Source organism: Chelon labrosus (genome assembly GCF_963514085.1).
Source record: "Chelon labrosus genome assembly, chromosome: 1".
Lineage (NCBI taxonomy): Eukaryota > Metazoa > Chordata > Actinopteri > Mugiliformes > Mugilidae > Chelon > Chelon labrosus.
The window spans coordinates 33,324,942-33,330,837 of NC_140337.1; positions in this window are offsets into that span (position 1 = coordinate 33,324,942).

Consider the following 5,896-nt stretch of genomic DNA (forward strand, 5'->3'; position numbering starts at 1 on the left):
CTAATAATAACTAGAAAATTCCCGCAGGAAATTTTGAGAGTGACTCGAGGGCTGCTGCCGGGGTTATTAAAAAAAGAAAAGGAAAAAGATGTTAGCATTACCATTACTAATGTTGGCATTACCATTTGCCACGCTAACGCGCGGCGCTGACACACTAAACTAGGCTAAGGCTAGAGATTAGCACAGTCACGCACACACACAATACGTGGATATCTTGTTACGTCACTGTATAATACCGGCGCCATCTTTAGGACCGCCCAGGGACCGCCAGTGACAGGAAGTAAACAGAAAATGCCTTCTATCTGCTGTACTGTGGGCTGTGATAACAGCAAGTCAAAAAAAAAACGGGACATACGTTTTATAACATTCCTAAAAACGCTGAAAGAAGACATAAGTGGTTAGCCAGGATAAAAACCCACCTCTACTCCCTGGCATTTTTTTTTCTTTAACCCTGTACTTCTGCTTATTCTCTGTATGTATGTGTTGCTTAGCTTAGGCTGTGTTTAGTCGTTCACTGTACAGCACTTTGGTCAGCTTATGCTGTTTGTAAAAGTGCTTTCTAAATTAAATTTACTTTACTATGTTTTCGCTAACAAATTTAAGGTCAGTTAAAAAAACGAGATGCCATTATTATCCTAGCATTGACCTAGGAGGCTACCAGCTCTGTAGCACTCAGTAGCACCACCACCTAGCAAGTTAGTAGCGTAGTAAACTTAAAGGGGAACTCTGGCGCAAAATGAACCTGGGGTTAATAACACATGTGTACCGAGTTCGACCGTTCTCTGGTATTTGTTTCCATGCATTTGTTTTGTTAGTCAAATGTGACCAGTTTTCTTGCAAACCGCTAATTAGCGTACAACGCTAGCCTTCGGGGCACACCGACACATGAAAAGAAATCGCTATTTCTATACCACTAACAAGGCTCACAATATCACCACACTTACACGGTAGCATAACTAGGGTCTCTACATGTAAACCGAAGCACTGATAACTTTGCAAGTATACAGGCAGTTTATTAAAAAAGGAATACAGTACCGTTCGCGTCCGGCTCGCATATCCAAGCGGGCGCCATCTTGGGGATCTGAACTGTCTGTTGCCGGAAGAAAGCACTGAGAGCACTGAACGAAGAGAGTTCAGTTTCCCCAAGATGGCACCCGCTTGGATATGCGAGCCGGACGCATAGCCGGACGTGTTATTAACCCCAGGTTCATTTTGAGTATGGGGAGGGGTTGTGGATCAGATAAATGTAAATGTCGCCAAAAGATATGTTTGGCAAGTTAACGGCAGATTTCAGCGGTGTCAGTAGTTGATTCGGAAGTACATACGGGTCAAAACCTAAAATATCAATTTTTTTTTAATATCGTTGCTTTTCTGTGTCAGAGAGATGCGACATCATATGAGTAACGTTAGCAGAGCCCGTTTCTTGAACGTTAACGCTAGCCATTTCTCCCGCCGCTGAGTGGCGCTATGGTCCTAAAGATGGCGGCCACAACAAAAAGGTCACGTGATTGACCCGCATCAATAGAAAACATTCAGCTCAGATGTACACACAGAGCAAGCAGAGTGACAGTCACCTCAAAAAATGTCTTGCTTTACCTCTCTGTTACTGCCTGTCTGTCTTTTACCCTTGTACAGATGTTAAGTACAATATCACATATGGTCAAGAGGTGGCGCCGTTGAGGTGTGTTGACATGGTTTTAGGAGCATAGAAGAAGAATGTGTTATAGCTGTTTACAAGCACGAGTAAAGGAAGCTGCGTGGCGTTTACACAAAGTCTCTGGAGTCTGCTTTCGCACATATAAACGCTACCACAACATGGTGTCAGAAATAGGCGAACCTACTGTGGGTAAAAAGTGGGTGTAGTTGAGTTAAGTGAGGCTGAAATAGCCCAGCGGAGGTCGTCGTTGTTTACCTGGCCGGCGCGCAGGCTAAGCTACGCGAGGCTACGGAGAGCACGGTGTGCAGCGGATCCGCATCGGAGCCCGGATAAGGACGGGAGATGACAGACCAGATTTTCTCCATCGCGCCTCCTGGCAGCTTCAACTTCGAGGAGCCCAGCTCGTGGCCGCAATGGTTGAGACGGTTCGAGAGGTTCAGGATAGCGTCGGGATTGAGCGGAAAAGAGGACGGCTATCAGGTCAACTCCCTACTGTATGTGATGGGCGAAAAGAGTGACGACATTCTCACTACGTTACCACTAAGCGACCAACAGAAGACAGTATACGCAGAGGTGACAAAAGCCTTTGATGAACATTTTGTGGGTAAGCACAATGTCATTTATGAACGTGCTAAGTTTAATAGCAGACATCAACAACAAGGCGAGTCTGCAGAGAACTTTATCACAGATGTGCATAAGCTGGCAGAGCACTGCAAATTTGGTGCCTTAAAGGAGGAAATGATAAGAGACCGCATAGTGGTCGGGATAAGAGACTCCAGGCTGTCAGAGAGACTTCAGTTAGACCCAGAACTGACGCTGGCAAAAACAATAACCCAGGTCAGGCAGCAGGAAGAAATAAAGAAACAACAGCAACTGCTACGAGGGGGACACACAGAAATTAAAGGTGCTAATGTGGATGCCATAAACACAAACAGAGGGAGAACACAATATAGGCAAGCTCCCCCACGCAGACAAGAGCAGTCTATGTCCAAGCCAAGCACTGTAAACAAGACATACTATAATGAGAAATGTAAAAGGTGCGGCAAAACGCCACAACACCCCTGGAAACAGTGCCCAGCCAAAGAGGCCGAGTGTCGGAAATGCAAAAAAAAGGGACATTTCGCTGCAGTCTGCAGATCGTCTCAAAGAGTGGAAGCTATAGTGGACAGTGACACAGAAGATGACATAGCTTTCATGGGGACAGTTAACACAGAAGGAATTGAAGAGGAGTGGTTAAAAGAAATCAGCCTCAACGGAAAGAAGGTAACATTTAAACTGGACTCAGGAGCCTCAGTTACAGCTATTCCATCTTCCATGTACTCGAGAGCACGTGATGGCAGGCTGAGGACACCACCTAAAAAGATTAAAGGTCCAGATAACGGTCCACTGAAGGTTTTGGGCATCATGAAAGCACACATTAAAACTGAAAAAAGAGAAACAAGGCAGGATGTATATGTGGTGACAAACCTGGTGATGCCACTAATGGGACTTCCTGCTTTAATAAAGCTGAACCTGGTTCAACAGGTAGCTTCAGTACAGGAGGAGAAACAAGAAGCGAGCCATCAATACAGAGCTATGTTCCCAAAAGTGTTTTCAGGGCTGGGAAAGCTACAAGGAAGCTACGAGATAAAACTGAAGGACGGAGCAGTTCCTTATGCTCTCTCGGCTCCCCGAAGAGTTCCATTACCTATGAAAGAACAAGTTAAAGAAGAGTTAGACAGGATGGAAGCAATGGGAGTCATAAGAAAAATTGAGGAGCCAACTGAATGGTGTGCGGGGATGGTGGTGGTCCCCAAGCCAAATAAGAAACCCCGCATTTGTGTGGACCTTACCCGACTTAACGACAGTGTGTGCAGGGAAGGCACATACTGCCTGCAGTTGATGAGACACTGGCGCAGCTGGAGGGGGCAAGAGTCTTTTCGAAATTAGATGCAACATCTGGTTTCTGGCAAGTTCCTCTACACGAAGAATCACAGCCTTTAACAACTTTTATTACCCCCTTCGGAAGATATTGCTTTCAGAGGCTCCCCTTCGGCATTTCTTCTGCGCCTGAGCATTTTCAGCTGAGAATCTCACAAATAATCGCTGGGGAAAAGGGCGCTCTGTGCCATGCGGATGACATCTTAGTCTATGGAAAAGACAAAAAAGAGCATGATGAAAGACTGCAGGAAGTACTGAAAAGGTGTGAAAAAGCGGGCCTCACCCTCAATGAAAAATGTGAATTTTCAGTGGAAAAAGTAAAATTCCTTGGACACAACATAAGCGCATCAGGAATCGAGGCTGATCCAGACAAAATCAGCGCCATTAAAAACATGCCAGAACCTCGCAATGTGGAGGAGGTCCGCCGGTTCATGGGAATGGTGAATTATGTTGGCAAGTTCTCACCCAGCCTACCAGCTCTCACAAAACCCCTACGTGACCTGTTAAAAAGTGACAGCACATGGACATGGGACGCACAACAGAAAACAGCCTTTGAAAAAATTAAGAAAGAGCTGAGTTCCCCTCCAGTCCTTGCACAATACAGTCCTAAGAAAGAAACAATGGTATCGGCAGATGCATCTTCATACGGACTTGGGGCGGTCCTCCTGCAGAGGCAGACTGATGGTAGGTGGAGACCCGTTGTGTACATATCACGGAGCCTGACGCCCACAGAGGTCCAGTACGCGCAAATAGAAAAAGAAGCACTAGCGGCAACATGGGCCTGTGAGCGACTCAGCTCATATCTGCTAGGCTTGGAATTCACAGTGAGAACCGATCACAAACCTTTAATCTCGCTGCTTGGTTCTCGGTCTTTGGATGATCTACCTCCAAGAATACTTAGGTTTAGGCTAAGACTGTTGAGGTTCAACTACAAAATCATACATGTCCCGGGAAAACAACTTGTCACTGCTGACACTCTCTCAAGAGCCCCCCTGGGAATGGAGGACAGAGAGGCCAATAGCAGCTTGCAGAAAGAATGCTGTGCATACATTGATCACATTCTACACCATCTCCCTGCCACTGACAGTAAACTAGCTCGCATCAAGGAAGCTCAGAGCACAGACAGCGTTTGCAGGCAGCTGAAAACATTGACAGAAAAAGGCTGGCCATCTCACAGGAGAAGCGTTCCTGAGCATCTTCTGCCATTCTGGGCGGAGAGGAACGACATCAACATGGCAGAGGGCCTGCTTCTTAAAGGAACGAGGATTCTGATCCCTGGATGCATGCAGCAGGAAATGTTGGAAAGGTTGCATGAAGGCCATCAGGGCGTGACGAAGTGTGTGGCAAGGGCACAAGGATCCCTATGGTGGCCAGGGATAACAAGACAGATTAAAGAGATGGTGGAAAGGTGTGAAATCTGTTGCCAATATTCACAGACAAAGACAGAGCCTTTAATGACCACGCCTCTACCAGCACGACCATGGCAAAAAGTGGCAGCTGATATCTTTCAGTGGAAGAATGGACATTATATCGTGGTGGTGGACTACTACTCCCGATACATTGAAGTAGCAAACCTCCCGACCCTGACAACATCTACGACTGTGGAGCGACTGAAGGTAATCTTTGCAAGATTTGGAGTGCCTGAAATCTTGGTGACTGACAACGGGCCGCAGTTTGCTTCCACAGACTTTGCCACTTTTGCCCAGGACTATGGTTTCAACCACACGACCAGCAGCCCTCGCTATCCCCAGAGCAATGGGGAAGCAGAGAGAGCTGTCCGCACGGTTAAACAGCTGCTCAACAAAAGTCCAGACCCTCAGAAAGCTCTTTTGGCTTACAGAGCTACACCACTGGCCCACGGGCTGAGTCCAGCACAGCTGCTGATGGGGAGGAGGATAAGATCAACAGTTCCTACCACTCCACAAGCGTTGAAACCAGCCTGGCCAAACCTCAGAGCTTTCAAGGAAAAAGACAAAGAACTAAAAGTGAAGCAGAGAAAGTCATTCAACCTGAGACACAGGACAAAAGACTTACCAGTTCTGGTTCAAGGACAGAGAGTGTGGATTAGAACAGCGCAGACCACAGCTACTGTTCAGGGACCGGCTTCAACACCAAGGTCTTACACTGTGGAAACAGAGCAAGGGAGCTTAAGAAGAAACAGGGCTCACCTGACAGTGCTCCCTGAGAGAAGTCTGTCCTGCTCTGATGAGACAGAGACTGTCCCAAGGCAGACAGATTCAGGTGAAACAGTGACCAGGTCGGGAAGAGTTTCCCGCCCTCCAGATAGACTGGATTTGTGAACAATCTAATTGACCAGAG